This window comes from Castor canadensis, chromosome 3 (genome assembly GCF_047511655.1).
Source record: "Castor canadensis chromosome 3, mCasCan1.hap1v2, whole genome shotgun sequence".
Taxonomy (NCBI): Eukaryota; Metazoa; Chordata; class Mammalia; order Rodentia; family Castoridae; genus Castor; species Castor canadensis.
The window spans coordinates 82,095,487-82,114,630 of record NC_133388.1 but is presented as its reverse complement, the minus strand read 5'-3'; the positions used below and the strand labels follow the sequence as shown (position 1 = coordinate 82,114,630).

General features: G+C 36.9%; 1 protein-coding gene across 1 annotated transcript in view; it reads left to right on the top strand.

Annotated features, from left to right (window-relative positions):
- Positions 1 to 19,144, top strand: part of LOC141421230 (inhibitor of Bruton tyrosine kinase-like) — a 1,912,155-nt gene that overhangs the window by 1,644,044 nt on the left and 248,967 nt on the right. The window lies entirely within an intron of this gene.

Sequence of the window (19,144 nt, the reverse complement as noted above, 5' to 3'; positions counted from 1 at the left end):
AAACTCACCACTGGTTTAATTTCAGATTTCTGTTTAACTATTTTTACTTTAAGTTGTTCCAGAAAAGATTTATGGCAGATACAAATATATGGTCAGTCAAGAGGAAATGTATAACCAAATAAGTTGAAAGAAGCAGGCAGGTAAGAACATGATCAGTGTACCTCAAAGTCTTATAGATTGGATAGGTATGGGAGATAAAATAGCTTTCCAGCATTTCAATAGCCAATCATATAAAGAAAAAACCTCATCCTTGTTCATGGTTTCATAGCTATAAATTAAGAACATAGCAGTTGCTCAGATAACTATATGAGGATCACAGAATAATTTCTCCCTGTGACCTCATAGAGAAATCCATGGGCTTCACAAAACATACTACAGTAAGAGTCAGCTGGTCCTTTCTGCCCATGTAAAATGATGGCAGGTCAATAAAATTTAGACCACTTGGTAGACCTAAGATGTTTGAGGCACATAACTCAATACAGGACTAGAACTAGAAAATAGAAATAGGTGAACTACATACTCCTGAGTTCAATATTGAACTCCTGTTCAATGAATAACATTTTTCATAAACATCATTGTTATAGATGTTGAATGACCTATTTGTCAATATTTAACCTGTTTCATCATCACTGTTTTCTCCCAACATTAGACTTCCACTCATCTATCCACTGTTCAAGTAAAGGAGCCAAGAGTATTCCTTGATGTCCCTCACTCTCTTCCCACCCAATCAATCATCATGCTTACTAATTTTGCCTCTTTTTTTTGTGATACTAGGGCTTGAACTCAGGGCCTTCACCTTGAGCCACTCTGCCAGCCATTTTTGTGAGAGGTATTTTCAGATAGAGTCTTGCAAACTATTTGCCCAGCTGGCTTGAACCACGATCTTCCTGATCTCTGCCTCCTGAATAGTGAGACTACAGGTGTGACCCACTAGCAACTGGATAATTTTGCCTCTTAAATATGTCAGAACCAACCATCTCCCTCCCTCTATGCTGAATTTTTACACCAGCCAGCCATCATTTCTCCTGACACAATTCCTTGAAGCCAGTTTTGATCTCCTCAAGTCATGGTCTACACAGAAACTCTGTGACCTTTCCAAAGACAACTTTGATGATAGCTCTCTTATGCTTAAATTCTTTCAGTATTTCTCTAGTGCTCTCAGAATAAAATTCCAAGTCCTTAACCAGCAAGCCATGTATTACCTTGTTCAGTCCCTGTGTGTCCCCAGCCTTCTGAGGGCCACTCTCGACTCCAGGCATACAAGTCTTTGGGAATGTCTTTTAGGTACTCTACTTATGTTCATTAGAACCTTGGTGTCACCAACTATTCACTTCTTTAGAACGTTATTGGCATTTGTCTCAATTAATTGGATATTTGTATGGTTATGCTATTATAATCTCTCTTCCCCCATGGACTGTAAGCTTCACAAGGTCCTTTTCTTGTGTATCTTTCTACTCACTACTCTGTTTCTAACCTAACAGTACCTGGGACACAGTAAGTATTTAAATACTTGAACAAAGAAATAATGGGACAATTAAAAATGGATTAAAAAGTGAATATAGTCGATCTATTACCTTTTTCCTAGATAGATACATAGACAATTTTATGTGCTATGTACCAAGAGCATGGATATACTCTGAGATCAAACAAAAATGTGTCTGTTGTATAACTAGAACTGTATTAAGGTTGGGCCCAAAGATGAAGCATAAAATACATTTTCAACACCAAACTCTTAAAGTTACAGCCATATGTTCACCTCACTCTCCTTCCATCTTCTCAATGTTTGCAACAGTTCCACCTAAGTCCTTCAATTCTATGCATCACCCTCATATAAACATTTCATAGATAGATGATGGATGAAGAGAGAGAGAGAGAGAAAGAGACAGAGAGACAGAGACAGAATATCCAAAATCTCCACTTGGAAAAGGTCAAGTATATAAGATGGGTAAAAATAATTTGTAAAATTTTACTTTAGCAGAAAATACATTTATAGAGTACTTCTCTGTTTAAATCTATAAATGAAAAATTAAATGTTATTCTCCAGCAAATAAAAAAGGCCAATATTCAATAGTCTTTATCGCTAAAGTAAGGTCTGCATTTTCTGCTTCCTTTATTTCACAAATAAATTCAAACCCTGCAGTTTCCCAGTATGACAAGTACTGCTTGTTCAATGCCAAGAATGAAAGATCTAATTACTGATGTAAACTCACCTGTGAACACAGCCTGGCAAGAGCAGCTAGCAGGACTCATTTAGAGACTCTAATGGTTCTGATTCAAAGAACTCCCTGAAGACTGAACTGATTACATCAGGATTTCTGGCTGCAATGGTCAAAGTAATACCCACAGGATATGACAGAAATTATGATGGATATCGAAAGCTCTGTAAATCAAAGCGTAAAATCACTTTCTACCTGAGAGTTCTGCTCCATACAAACTCAGAATATATCAGAGAAAAGTTATTCTCTTCCCCTTCAAAGTAATGAAGCTATACAACATACAAGTGTGCATAGGATAAAGAAAAATATCTCTCCTGCATGAAGATTTTCTCTTCAATCAATCTAGTTAGCAATTTGCATATGATACCAAACAATCCATTGCACTATTAAATATATCCATGAGATAAACATGGAAAAAATTGATCAGCCTTCACATTATATATAAATTTATTGTTGAAAACATTCTCCTTTCAAATCAATGTCTTCCAGATATCAAGACCTGTCTTGAAAGTGATCTAAAGTTTAGCACTAGGTAAAAGGATGAGACTGGAGAACATCATCTTAAGTGAAGTTATTCAGGCTCAGAAGGCTAAAAGCCTCATGTTCTCCCTCATATGTGGACTGTAGACCCTAAAACAAATGCAGTAATATTATTGGACATGGGTCACACTAAGGAGAGGCTGTGCAAAGGAGAGAGAGAGAGGGCAAGAGAAGGAAGCCAAAAACTTGAATGAGGTTGATGTGCTCACTGTACAGGAGTGAATATAGTAATCTTAAACTGGCAGAGGTCACTATGGGAAGTTGATTAAGGACAAGTGAAGAGGACTGGACAAGGCGAAGCAACTGGAGCTGTAATACATACATGCATGGAAACAACACAAGGAAGCTCCCTGAGCAGCTATCTTTATCTCAAAGTAGCAAAACATCATGCTTCTCATTTTATCTTTTATGTTTTTTCTTCTACAAAATCAGAGAACAGGAGGGCAGAACAGGTTCTGTGGGGGAGTTGGCATTAGTGGGAGTGGAGAGGTGGCAGGGAAAGGGGTAGGAGGATGAATATGGTGCAAACAATGTATACCCATGTACATAGATGCAAAAATGATACCTGTTGAAACGGTTCCAGGAATCAGGGGAGGGGGAATGGGGGAGAGAAGTGGAGGATACATTGTAAGAACTTTTGTAAATGCTACAATGTACCCCCACCCAGAGCAACAATAAAAAATAAATAAATAAAGTTTGGCACTGTGACAAAAATGTCAACTTATAGAAATAGTGTTGGGAAATTAATATTTTCCTTATTTTCAAATCTGTATTTATAGGGGAAAACCTACAATTCTGAAAAAATGTACATTTAAATTGAGAAACATCTAAAGCCCAAAATTTATGTAAATATTACACCCCTGAGGAGATGAAGCATAACTCCATTTCTTATTTATTTTTGTTTGATTGTTTTGAGTTATACAAATTAATGGAGGATAGTGTGATATTTCCATACATGTACACAATGTTTAATGACCAAATCAGTGTAATTGGCATATGTATCACAAACATTTATCAATTCTTTATTTGGGAAACATTCAAAGATCCTCTCTACCAGCTCTTTTGATATACAGTTAATTGCCAACCCTAATTACCCTTCTGTGCTGTAGGACATTAGAAGTTCTTCCTCCTATCCAGCTGAATGCCAGTACCCGTTAAACATCCTCCCTTCATTCTCTCTCAACTTCTCACCCTCTTAATCACCATTCTATGCTCTATTTTTTGAGATCAACTTTTTTAGCTTCCACCTATAAGTCAGAATGTGCAGGATTGGTCTTTCTATGCCTGACTTATTTCACTTAAAATGTCTTCCAGTTTCATCCATGTTGTTGCAAATGACAGGATTTCATTCTTTGTATGGAGGAATAGTATTTCATTTTGTATATGTACCATATTTTCTTTATTCATCCATCAATGGACACCTAGTTTCGTTCCATATCTTGGCTATTGTAAATAGTGTTGCAATAAAACATGGGAGTGCAGAATCTCTTTGAAATAATGACTTGTTTTCCTTTGGCTATGCAACCACCAGAGGAATTGCTGGGTCATGTAGCAATAACTCTTCACTTCCAAAGTGTGAGGAGTGCATAGTGACTTTCTTCCAAACACTATAGAATTTAAGTGGGGTAAAAACTTACTGAAAAATACCTGAGCTAGGTGATCGAGGTTCATGTCACCAGTTATAAATCATGTAATCTTCATATGAGATTATAAAAATAGCACTTTTCCTCTCTGGCCCACCTCCTCAAAACTCACAACCTTGGTGTAATCACGAAGGAAACATCAGACAAACCCCAGGTGAACGACATCTTACACAATGCCTGACCAGAGTTCCTAAAAATTGTTGAAGTCATCAAAAACAAGGAACATTTGACAAATTGTCACAGCCAAGAGGAGGCTAATTTGGTACATGATGACTAACTGTACTCTCCAGTGGGATTCATGAACAGAAACAAACGTATTAAATACAAACTAAGGAAACCTGAAAAACCTGGACTTTAGTTTTAAAAAAGGATCAGTATTGGTTCAATAATTGTGATAAATGTAACATACTATAAAATGTTATTAGGGGAATATGGAAGAAGGGTGCATGGGGACTCTAGTTTTTCTATAAATTCCAATTTATTTGAAAATGTAAAAATTTTAAGTTTTTTAAATGAACAAGTGAACTATTTTCTGCTAAAACAAATTAAAGCTACAGATACCTAAAGCCAGACTTGATGGCAAGCCAGTAGTGGTTTTCTGTTTATATCCATGTGGGCTAATTCTTAAGTAGTTTTATTTCAACAGTACTAGATAACAACTGAAAGCATGTGTTATATTTAATAATTGAACAAAAAAACCAAGAATGTGCATAAGATTACAAAATCTTATGTGCACTCACTAGCATCTTTTAAAAGTCAATTTTTCTCATCTTCTGGAATATAAGCATTCCAATCTCATCCTGGAAAATGCAAGTACTCACCTTAGATGAGAGCAAAAATAAAGTATGCATGCCTAACAGCGTCATTTATGGGACTAACTCTACCTTTCCTTTTAAAACATTCTTCAGTAAATATCTGATACCTAAAAAATCCTTCACAAGATATAAATGTCCTTCTCACAGTGAAGGACACTCATTGCAAATTCTTCTGGCCCATGGTAAATTTCTCCTCAAATCTAAACGAATGGTAGAATTATTTGGCTTCCACAGCTTGACAATGGCCTTTCATGTAGATGTGGATTTAGGTGAGAGAGAAAGAGGCCAAGAGAAATGTGTTATTCATACTATTATTCAGCAGTTTAGATGTATTTAGGCTAAATATAGGCTTACAAGATTTATTAAGAACAAAACACCAATTATAATATTCATTTTCATGTAAAATATCTTCCAATTTTCAAACAGTGAATTATAAACAACTGACATACATTCATACGAGGAATTTTACATGTTGTTATATGTCCTTTGACTAATACTGACACTATTTACTCTAAAGAAAACATTAAGGGGATAAATAAAACTCTAGTTGCAGGTTTGTTCCTTTATAATATTCATACTAAGGAAGAGCTAATATGTAACAAAATGGAGATTACAGAAATGGATATGTAGATCTGTAAATTGGTCTGTTACACAACCACTAAATGGCTATAGAAACATATGTAATATTGGGAGGGATTTTAATGACAAGCTGTGGTGGTCAAATGAGTGTTTTCAGATCACTCACCATCATCCTCTGCTCTGTTCCATCTCACAGGGAACCATTTCCTTGCTCTCTGGCATCCAGTTTTTTTTCAAAAAATGAAACACACTAACAATAACCTAAACATGGGTTTAGTCAACAGTGTTATTACTACACACAGATCTCCTTGGAATCCTCTTTTGTGCTATTTATGTGCACCCCTCCCCCCGCCATACACACACACACACACACACACACACACACACACACTTCCAAGTGATTTCACTTCAAGGGAATACTTGCAGTTAATTTTCAGAAAATTCTTTTCAGGTTTTAACTAACAGAGCCCACTTTGCCTACCAAAGAGCTAGAGATGCCTAGGAATTTACTTTCAGGAGAGGGCAGTCACCCCTAACCAGTAAGGAGATGAACTGGAGTAACAAAACCCAGCACCCAGCTCCTTAGCTTCAGGTCAGGGAACTGAGAAGCAGCCAACACTCCAGATGCTTCCTGTAGGATGCAGCTACAGCTGCCCTCTGAGGAAGTTTGCTGGGCTCTTAGCCTTCTCTCATCCTGCCTTTCCCACTTCCCCATGGGCTTCCCAGAAGCATATCTGTGATAATGTCCTTGCTCACAAGGATATTATGCTTACTTGCCCCATAGTAAATCATCCTAAGGCAGAAGAAAGGGAGACCCTAGGGTATTCTGATCCTTTCTTTGGTTTAACAGTGTCCCCAGAAGAGGCTACTGGGCCCATTCCAGTTGTTCAATGCAAGCACAACTCAAGTACCTTGTTAAGGTTAGATTATTTGGAAGATGGAAAGTATGACTGAGGATGGAAACATGCAGGTATCTCACATGAAACTGAAAAATCTTGAACTAAAAACTCTTGTCTCCATTGCTATTTCAGAACAAAAAAGGTGAGGAAGGGCTCAGCAATGGGCTTGCACTGATGTTATTCCCTCATCTTATCATAAGTCCATGGTCAAGAAGCAGCTGGCCGACAGGATAAAAGATGGTTTGTATGGGATTCACCCACATTGTTGTGCTGTTTTCCAAAGTGCAGTGTATATTGATCCAGAGACAAACATAGGGTGCTATTTTTCCCATTATCAGTACACATAGACCCGAAATCAATAGGTGGAAGCAGAAATGATGCTTGTCACTATTGCACAGCATATATTCCATCATTGCAACCTTGGGTACTGATGGTTTACACATCTTGGTTCTAAAACAGTTAAGTTTCCACAAAGAGGCACATAATCCCCCCTAAATTATAAATTGAAACTACTTTCTGAAAAACGTGGGCACTTTGTGCCATCAATTTACAGGAGCAGTTACTCTATCAGCTGTGATGACTTAGCCAATCTATCAAAGGGAAATACATTGCTGCTGCAGAGTAGGGTCAGGAAAGTCTTTGTCAGAATCTACCAGAATACCTCAGAGGACAACCATGACCAGTAGTGAGTCAGTGAAAGATTATAGCAATTCAATGAAGGCAGGACCACTAAAGACCCAAACGATTCAGGAAGAAAAATGTGACTCACTCTGTGCAAAATGAACACGGAGTATAAGAGAATGTAGGTACAGATAGTGAATGAAAATGATTAACTATGGCCTCATGACTAGTTACAGAAATACGCACTGTGGCAGCTAAGTGTATCTTTCCTATACATATGCCTGTATATATCAACAATATATCCATTTTTGTCTTTTCTTTACTATTTTATTTGAGAAGTATTTGGCAGTCCTAATTTTGTAATTTAGTTCTCAGATGACTTGGCAAAAAAATAGGTATATAAAACTAATAGAGGGGACTACATCTCATCTAAAGAACATAGACTTGGATAACCCAGTCACTTTTTGCCTATATTTTGAAAGAAAGAAGGAGAACATTTTTCTGTATAAATGACAGCTGCCTCTAGGGTACGGAAATATGAATTTATTGGGAGGCTCTAAATATGAGTAGAAGGGTGGAAAAGTAACAAAAAGGATGGATTGTAACAGCAATTCTCCTTTTTTTCTCAAGTCCCTTTCTTTTCTTCTCAGCATCTGTCCCATCCCCCCTTTATAACAGACAGCTAAACTCCCTAGATCACAGTGTTTAATCAAAGGAAAGAAGAAATGGAGAAAACAGGTTACTTTCTCCTTCTGTCTCTGCAGCAAGGACACCTCCAGCAGTAGCTACATCATTTCTGAGACTCCAGCTTCCACCACATTTTCCTATGACCCCAGCCCTACTTATGCAGCCATTTCCTGGATCTGGCTCTTGCTGGATGGCCCCAGCATCTGAGTTCTGTTAATACCACCCTCCCTTCATCCCCTCAATTCTATGAAAGTAGAAGCGTTTTTCCACTGTTGATAATTTCTGGGTTGCCTCGTCATCATGCTGGCACCTCACCTTTTGCATCAGCTGTGTAATTCCCTTTACTTTTCACCTGTGTCTGGAACATACAGTGGTTTCTGTTTATTGATGTTCCTAATACCATTCATAAGTAAAAACACAGAACAACATAGCAGTGTGTACCATATTACTTCATCCTTTTAAAGAAAACACACATATACAAAAAGGTTCTGAGCCAGGCACTGTAGATCATGCTTATAATCCCAGCACTTGAGAGACATGGGCAGGATTACAAGTTCAAAGCCATTCTGAGCTACTGAACTACATAGTAAGATCCTATCTCAAAAAAGTTCTGGAAAGCTATTTCCATGTTGTTAACTAAACCAAGGAATTCAAATGTTACAGCTTGTATATGGTATGTCCCCTCAAGGGATCATGTGTTGGGGCCTTGGTCCCCAGCTGGTGGTGCTACTTTGGAAGGCTCTGGAAATTTTAGGAGTAAGGATCTCACTGGAGAAAGTAGGTCCCTGGGAACAGGTCACTGGGGCTATATTTTCCCTGGCAATTAACTGTCGAACCTCTGCTTTTTCTCTTCCATGAAATGATCAGCTCCCTCCTCCACATACGCCTGCTGCCATGATGTTTTACCTCACCATGGGCCCAGAATCAACACAACCAAGGACCATGGACTGAAATGTCTGAAACTGTGAGTCAAAATAATCTTTCCTCAGATGTACTTTATCACAGAGACAATAAAAGTAACAGATCAAGTATTTCCAAATTCTGCACTTCATAGCAATAACTTCCCTTTGAAGTCTCACAGAAGATATATTAAATGCCCATAATTTCTAATAACTATTAAAAGCATCATTATTATAGCTGACCCCAAATCTTAATGACATGAGTGACACGAGACTATGGAGAATTAGTTTGTCCTTACTCTGGAAGGAAATCTAGTGTCAGAGGAGAAGACAGACAACTTAGAAAGGGGTAAGAGATCACCCGATTATTAACACATTTCTCAAAAACAGTTCATAAGTGGCACAATAGCTTTGAATCCCAGGAGCACTGGTCACAAAAACTGTCTGCTCGACTCCAACATTTCTTTTCAAAGATTCTTCACCCAAGGATCATGCAGAGGATTTTGGGTGGGACCAGAAAGCAGAGAGACTTCCCTGAAGTGGACCATGGAATCCTAGAGAAAGAAGAACTAAGAGAAACTCCTTTTAAGCATTCTGGCCCTTTTGAAGTATAAGCAACAGCTGTCTACAGCTGAGGGAGATGCCAGAAGCTCAGAATGCCCAACTGAGGCACAGGTTCATGAGGCTTTGAAAATGGTGGGATGCAAGGTAGGAGAACTGAGAAGAAAACCAAGGTACTGCACACCACTGTGAAGCATGAGACAGAAGCTCCGAACAACTGGGGAAGAGCAGGAGAGTTGAGCGACCTCACCTTCACTGCAGTACACACACGAGAAACCAGCTGACAGCAGAGACGGGACAAGAGGAAAGAACGCTCACTTACTGCTGCTTCCCTATTTGGGAAGCAAATAATTACCTAGGGGGTAGACCAGGAACATAGTCCTTTATATACCTCTGGGTGTTGCCCTTGACATCTTCAGTCTCTTCCAATGGCCAATCTTCACTACTGGGTCAATGTCACTGTGATCCTCTTTTCAGGACAATCTCTCTCTCTCTTTCTCTCTCTCTCTCTCTCTCTCTCTCTCTCTCTCTCTCTCTCTGTCTCTCTCTCTCTCTCTCGCAGACCCTGCTGTGTATACAAAGACCTACCCTTCTCTGGACATCCATGTGCTTTGTCCTAGCTCCTACAGAAAAACACTGCTTAGTCTCAGCTATTCCCTTTGCCAGTGGTCGTGTGGTTGCTTTAGGCCTGAGCATATGAGGCACTTGTGTCTCATGAAACATGAGCTGTTTGATCAGAAAAACATCTCCTCAGTCTTAAGAAGATACCTGAGAAAAGTTGGTCTTTTCTAGTCAAGGTCATGATTGTCCATGACCCTTGGACCCAGTACAAGATTCTTACAACTGAGAAAATACCCAAAAAATAAATATAAAAATGCTGAAGTGTGCAAAGCAGAAAGAATCTAGAGGCCATTATAATGTAATTTATTAAACTAGTCAATGCTGGAACTGCCCTGCCATTGGCTCATGAGATGCTAAATATCCTTGTTTAAGTCAATCACTTGAAGTGTTCTGTTGCTTATAGACAAAAATATCCTAATAGACATAGGAACTACCACAGACCTTCTGAGAATAGAGGGTTTTAGTTCTGTTGTTTTGTGGTTAGTAGCTTTTTTGAAGCAAAATTGATATACAAAAATCTGCACATATTTAATGTGTAAATTAATGAGTTTGGATATATATAAACACCCATGATGGTCACAATAATCAAGGTAATAGACATATCCAACACCTCCAAAAGTTTCTGTGTCCCTTGCTGTGTGTGTGTGTGTGTTTGCATGTGTGGTAAGAGTACATGAGATCTACCTTCTTAACAAATTTTGAAGTATACAATACTATAAACTATAAACCATTATGTTATACAGCTGATCTCCAGAACTTATTTATGCTGCATAACTGATACTTTATACCAGTTATTGAATAATGACCTCCAATTTCCTGCACCACTTTCCCTCCCTGGGAACATAATAATACTGTCTATTGTATTCTTTGCTTCTATGACCTTGACTATTTTAGGTTCTTTAGATAAATGGAGTTATGTGATCTTTACCCTTCTGTGACTGTCTTATTTCACTTAGCAAAACACCCTCCTGGCTCATACATGCTTCACAAATGACAGAATTTCCTTCTCTTTCAAAACTGAATAACACTTCATTGTATTAATATACCACATTTTCTTTCTCCACTTATATACTGATGGACTGAGAGATGATATTTTAGTTGTTCTGACCAACAGCTCCAAAATCTCACCAGTTTAACATGAAAGTTTTTTAGTGGCTCACATCAGAGTCTGATCAGATGTTTCGCAAATCAATAGTGGTCCAAAGATTCTTACTTTTCCTGTGTATGGTTTTAGCATCCTTTGGTATTTCTGTTAAGTCATCTGTGGGAGCCTTTATATTCAATCAGCTGACAAGTGAATTTAGGGAGTATGGAAGATGACACAGGATGATGATTTAAAAATCAAGTGTAGTACATCCCTGCATCTCATAAATACATCTAATCTATTTTGCAGGTTTGATTATGTCCATGTTGAATAGAAACCTAAGAACAATAACACTGATAAGTTAATTTTTCCACACACATAGAGGAAAGATGGCAGTCTATCACTGTAATGAGGATACTAAGGTGCCATCAGGGGCCCAGCTTTCTTATCTTTTCACTTTACCATACTTAGCATACATCCTTCTTCTTATGCTTCCAAAATGTTACCCATCACTAGAGATTAGAGCATCACATCAAGTTCCAGACAAGACAGGAGAAGGGAAAGGGCTAAGACAGCTTTCCTAGAAAGCACATCCAGTAAGCTCACTTAATTTTCATTGGCCAGACTTCATTTTCTATCTGAAAAGTATAATTAGTATTTAAGAAGGTTCATTGTTGTAATGAACAAATTGAGCTGTGCAACTAAAAAGGAGGATAGGTATTGAGAAGGCAGCCATGAGCATGTGCTACACCCAGATGTGCCACTCCTCCAGGTTTTAGTTGCCACCTCCAGTGCACTGATGTTTTTCTCCTGCCTCATTTAAGGCCTTTAACTTGGAGCCCAGCCAATCAAAACACACATCCTCATTTTCTTTAATACCCATGAATTGAAGAATTGAAGATTTCAGATTTGCTGCGTCACACAATATAACTCTATGTCCCTGTTGAAGTCACCCAGAAATTTAACTTGAGATAGAACAATGTAGGGAAAGGTGACTTTTCAACCAAGGCATTTTCTGCTGTACTCCAACTTTATCCATGTTTTCCTGAACTGGGAACGTGACTCAATTGATTATGTCTATAACTCTGGTTAGCAAGAACAGGAATCAGCAGTTCTGATCTCCTTGAGAACTCACACACATAATTGAAGAGAGGCCCCTGGGGCACATAGCTACAGTCACTGCTTATCACACAACTTTGTCTGGGATGGAGAAGCAGCTGAGAACACTACTTTGCATTCCTTAATGTGTTCACTTGCCCAAAATATCTTCAAAATATTTTCTACTGTATATAAGGTTGATGTTAGATAACTGTGAACACATGAAGATATATTAGACACAAACCCATCTTCAAATATTTTTTTAAATATAAGCTATATGATATCTGAATACTCACAATTCAAATTTGACTACAAGGAATATAATGTGGGTACTTAAAATATACAAAGGACAAGCCAGGCATGGTGGCACATGCCTGTTAGTCCCAGCTACTTGGGAGGCAGAGAGCCCAGGCAAAAAGTTAGCAAGACCCCTTTTCAACCAACAAGCTGGGTGTGGTGGTTCACTTTGGAACCTTTGCCACATGGGAGGCATAGGTAAGAGGATTGTAGTCAGAGGACTGACCCAGGCAAAAAAAAATCAAGACCCTATCCAAAAGGGAGATAGAGAGCTGGTCTAGCAAGCTTGAGCACCTGAGTTCAAACCAAAGTACTACCAAATATATACGTGTGTGTATGTATTTCTCTGTCTTTCAATCTCTCTCTCTCTCTCTCTCTCTCTCTCTCTCTCTCTCTCTCTATATATATATATATATATATATATATATAATAGTAATATATATGTATATTATGTATACATACATATACAAAATGGAGTTAGAAAAAGTCACTTCCTTTGTCAGTGTTTAGGAAGGTGATTATGACATACCTCTAGTTCTTAAGAACAAGTAGACTTTTGAATGGTGAATACAGTAAAAAAAGAATTTTAAAGCAGGGGAAAATATAAGCATATAAACTCAAGAGAAAAATGATGAACTTTGTTCCAAAAAGTATAAAAGACACTTGGAAAACAAAGTCGACAACATGAGTTAAGACCAAGTTATGGAACTGGAGAAGTATCCTTGATGGTTTGACTGTGTGTTCTTGTTCTGTGTTGTAAAATGGGTAAGCCCTTCTAAAAAGTTTTATCTTGGCTGGGCATGGCAGTTCACACCTGTCAAAAGCTACAAAAGAAGCTAAATAGCAAGATCCCAGTCCAGGTCTGCCCAGGCAAAAAAACATGAAACCCTATTTGAAAATAACAAAGCAAAAGGATTGGGAATGTGGTTCAAGTGATGGAGTTCATGCCTACCAAGTGCAAGTTCAAATGCCAGAACTCAATATATACATGGAAAAGTTACATTTTGAAAGGATAGGGGAAGAATTTATAAATGCAAATTTTCTAAAGAAAATGGTCCAAGAAAAAGGAGGTTGGGGCCTAGAATCAGGAAGTCAGAAAGGCACCTTTCTACAGTTTACTTGATTTGAAGGGAACATTAAATCTGTCTGAACTAAACATAATTGTGAGCTAAAACATCATTAATGAATTAGGTATCTTTTGAATAGTCATATTTAAGGAATTGGATATTTTAGGTGAATTACATAACAATTTTTTGTGATGATGGCTTTCTTTTAAAACTGAAAACATCCTTGTTCTCATAAATTATTAAATGGATGCATATTCCTGAGTACAGGCCCACAAGTCTGCAGGGCTGCATCAAAAGCAGCATCTTTGCTTGGCACTGTTGCCCATGGCTGTCTCTTGTTGTTCTTTACTCAGTTTTAAGAAATCAATGTCGTTAGAATAGCAAGCACTGTCCTCCTGCCAGCATAACCTGAGTTACCATGTCAGTCACATGAAGTTGGGAAGTTAAGGTTATTTTCATGGTTGCTACCTAATCTGATGGAAAGATACAGTGAACTGCTCTCCTCAAGTGTCAGTGAAAATACCATCCCGAACGTCATTTGAATGATTCACAAAGCACAATGAAATTTGCCTTTACTGAAAGGCAGGGAGAAACATGTTAAAGAAGGAATTAACAGGTAAAGAGACTCTAAAAAAATAGGTTCATAGACAAGATATTGGGTGACAATAAGTGATGGTAACACTGCCTCTAAATAGCTCAGTTCTTATTCACTCTTTCAGAACACATCTGAAAACTTCTACTTATTTTCTGCTTGTTCCAACTGTACACATGGAAAGCACAGTAAGATTTAATGTGGAGGGTATTTCCAAAAGTTATTTATTTGAACGTCAGTTGAAGAAAAATCCTGTATTCCCAAGGTGAGAAAACTGACCCCCCCACACACACCTTATCAAATATTTGGTCTGTAATTAAGTTCCAAAATTAGGTATTGGAAGAACATATTTGGTCTAATTCCACTGAAGTGCTTTTAATAGGATATTTAAATCATCCCTCTAATTCCTCTTATACTCATTAACAATTTTGTCAGATAATTTTATGAATAATGTCTCCTCAGAGATTTACAAGGAATTTTCAAAGCTGTGTATCAGCAAGACAAAAGAAAATACCATTTTGTTTTTTAGCTACTTTCTCTGTAAGTGAATGGGGAGAAAGAATTACAGGTTTAAATTCATGAGAAAATAACCACTGTCAAATTATCTAGGAACCCAAACTCAAGTAAAAAGTATCTCCATATTTTATCTGTTAAAGTGCCACCTAAAAATAGATGGAGCCAAATTTCAGAAAGAAGTCATGAGATTCCTTATTTTTCTTGCTAACCCTGGAGTCCATCTATTTCTGCTTTGAAGTCTGCATAAGGTTCAAAAGATAAAACAAAAGCTTAGAGAAAGTATGAGGTAAGGAATCCTATACAAAACTCTCCTTCATTAGTCCAAAATTCCTATGAACTTCCAACCCAATGTAAAGACTAAGAAGTAATAAACAGTCTAGGTATAATAATCCCTTGCCATAAAGGAAATGCAAATCAAAACCACACTAAGATTCCACCTCACTCCTCTTAGAATAGCCATCATCAAGGACACCAACAACAACAAATGTTGGCGAGGATGTGGGCAAAAAGGAACCTTCATACACTGCTCTTGGGAATGTAACCTAATACAACCACTATGGAGAATAATATGGAGTCCTCTTAAAAAACTAAATATAGATCTGCCGTATGATCCAGCAATCCCACGCCTAGGTATATACCCAAAGGAATATGACTCAGGTTACTACAAAGTCACCTGCATACCCATGTTCATTGCAACACTATTCACAATAACTAAATTATGGAAATAGCCAAGATGCCACACTACCAACAAATGGATTAAGAAAATGTGGTATTTATACACAATGGAATTTTACTCAGCCACAATGAAGAATGAAATTTTGTCATTCACAAATAAATGACTGGAATTGGAGAACATCATCTTAAGCCAAGTTAGGCTCAGAAGGCCAAAAATCTCATGCTCTCCCTCATATGTGATTATAGACCTAAAACAAATGCAGTAATATTATTGGACATGGGTCACACACTAAGGGGAGAACACGCACAGTAGGAATAGGGAAAGGTAGGAAACCTAAAACGTGAATGGGTTGATGTGCTCACTGTGGAGGAGCAAATATAGTTATCCAAAACTGTCAGAGTGGTTCAGAGATGAACCACTGTGGGTTGTAATACACAAGTGCATGGAAGCAATGTTAGGAATCTCTCTGTATAGCTATCTTTATCTCAAGCTAGCAAAAACGCTATGTCTTTCTTATTGTCTCTTATGTTTTCTCTTCAACAAAATCAGAGAACAACAACAGGTTCAGCCTGGAAGCTGGGGGTGGGGGCTGGGGGAAGGTGGCCCAAACAATGTATACACATGTGAATAAATGTAAAAATGATTTTAAAAATCACAGATTTTGACACTAGAAGATGAATAGGAGGCAAGGGGCTGTCCTGAGAGTCAGTAACCATAATCAGGACCTCACCCACAATAAAAGTAACAAACCTTAAGATCATACTGCAAAGAATCTGAGGTTCTCACATTTTGAAAATTTGAGTATTCCTCACAGCATATTAAATAACTATGACAAAAGTATATAAAAATAAAAGAGAGACCAGGCACAGTGGCTCACACTTGTAACAGCTACTTGGGAGGCAGGGATTGGGAAGATCACAGTTTGAAGCTAGCCCAGCCAAAAAGTCAGTGAGACCCCATAAAAAATGGCCATAGTGGTGCACACCTGTCATCCCAGCTACAAGGAAGGGGTAAATGGGATGATCTCAGTCCAGGCAAAAATGTGAGACCTTTAGTTGAAAAATACCTGAACTAAAAAAGAGCTAGGGGCATGGGTTAAGTGGTAGGGTGCTTTCCTAGCAAGTGCAAGGCCCCCAGTTCAAGCCCCACTACCACCAAAAGTTAAGTCAATCAATAGTTGAAAATATAACCAATGAAATTATAAATAATGACAAAATATATATGAAACTAACAAGAGAACTTCTAAGCAATGTAAAGTAAAAACTCAATAGGTTCATTAAACAACATACTAGACATAGCTAGAGAGAAAAAAGAGCTGAAAGAAATTATTCAAAACACAGTATGAAATATAAAAAATGAAGTTTTTAGATGGAGGTGTTAAAGAAAAACAGAAAAGTTTAACAAACTCTAACAGACATGCAATGAAGTTCCAGAAAACTAAAATGGAAGAATTTAGAATAATATTAAAAGAGACAATGACTGAGAATATTCTAGAATTTTTGAAAGCATTCAAACATCTGACTTAGGAAACCCAACAATTATCAAGTATGATAAAGAAATATAAATAGATACAGAGATACAATCTCCACAGTGGAGGTACAGCATTTTGGAAAACTGTAGGATGCCAAAAATCAAACAATCTCAAATTCATCCAGAGACAAGAGGATTATCTTGACTTTTTTTATTACCACTGAAAAGTAAAAACAAAATATGTCCAATCTGTTAGAAAACAAACATAACTACTGATCTAGAATTTTATAGTCAGCGACAAAATCCTTTAATATTGAAGACAAAGTAAATACATTTCCAGAGGAAAATTAAAAGAGTTCAACTCTGCAAACCTGCATGTATTTGTCAAGGTTCTCCAAAGAAATAGGAGGGAGAAGAAAGAGGAGAAAGCAGAGATGATAGTTGGCTCATGCAGTTATGGAGGATAAGAAGTCTCCTGACCTAACAATTAGCTGGAGAACCAGGAGAGTGAGATGTATAATTCAGTTGAATCACAGAGACCAGAGACTCTAGAATTTCCAATATCCAAGAGCAGGAGAAGATGGAGGTCTCAGGTCAAACAGACAGAACTAATTCACCTTTCTTCTCTGCATTTTTTCTGTCAACACCCTCAACTGACTAGATGATATCATCCACCATGGGCGAGTGTAGATCTTCTTTAACCAGTCTACTGATTCAAGTACTAATTTCTTCCAGAAATGCCCTCATATTCACAAATAATGCTTTACCAAGTATCAGGGCGTCCACTAAACCAGTCACATTAACACACATTAATCACTACACTATACAAAAGAGTGTATATACTTCAGAAAGATATAAAGCATCTCCCATGGAAGAACTAATATTGAAGAAAAATGAAGAGCAAACACAATATAGAATATGAAAACAAATCTAGATAAACCTTGATTAAAGCACTAAGAACAAAGCCTTCTATGATTTGTTTAATAGCAACTTTAAATATACAAAAGGCATATATATATATATATATATATATATAATTGAGAGAAGGATAAATTGACTTATAATGTTTGATTTTTTATTTTAATTGTACAATTTATGATCATTGTAGTATGATCATTTGATACACATATGTAGTGTGTAGTGATCAAATCATAGTAGTTTCCCTCTCAATAAGAGTTTTTAAACTTTTGATTAATATATAACAATTATACTTATTTATGTAGTATGTGTGATATTTCAATACATGCATATGACATATTCTGATCAAAACAGGGTAATTAAGGTTTCCATCTCCTGATCATTATTTTATGTTACAGCATTCAAGCTCCTTTCATCTGGTGATTCATAAAATGTAACAGGCACTTCACTGCTGTAGAACACCAGAATGTGTTACTTCTATCTGATGAGTCACAGTATTTTATGAACCTTGTATTGATTGTCATGGAGGAGGGTTGAGATTTTGATTAATAATAGAAATTTGTAAGTTAAGGATTCATGCTATAATTTGTTCAGAAAATAGTAAAATAGACAAATTGTACATATTATAAGCTAGTGGAAAGAGAAAGTGAGTTGATTTTTTAAAAAGTGATCCAAAAGAATTAAGATAATGCACAGCCTAGGAAACATTTATGGGAAAAACACAAAGATAAAAATGTATATGTAATTCAATATGTATATTGCACTAAATTTACAAACATAAAAATGTAGGATACTGATGGAGAATAGTACAAAATAATATGCAGATTCAAATACAAATATAGTAATTACATCAAATGTCAATATACTAAGTGTAGCAATTAAAACATGAAAAATTATAAATGCATATAAAAGAATATATGTGTTGCATGTACGAACCTGAATAAACACACATATAATTTAAGGAATTAGCATACAAAAAATTCAGTTAAAGTTGAAAAGTCCTAAAAAACCTTCTGAGACAATACTAGGCAAAATAAACAGAAAGGGATAAAGATAGTGACAAAAGCTTTGAATCAGCAGGATTTTCACCATTATATTTTATAGCCATCTAATAAAATGACTTCAAAACATACAAAACCAGAATTGACAGACAACTAGGAGAAATTCCAATGCCACAATTATTAAAAAAAAACGAAAAAACAAAGAAGTATTGTCCTCACTGACTAGTCCCTACAGAAACTAAAAAGATGCCGACACTTCTTAAAAATACAATATAAAACCGTGGCAAGACATAATATCATACTCTCCAGTTTGGAAAAAATATAAAAGATTGAAGAGCTGGACA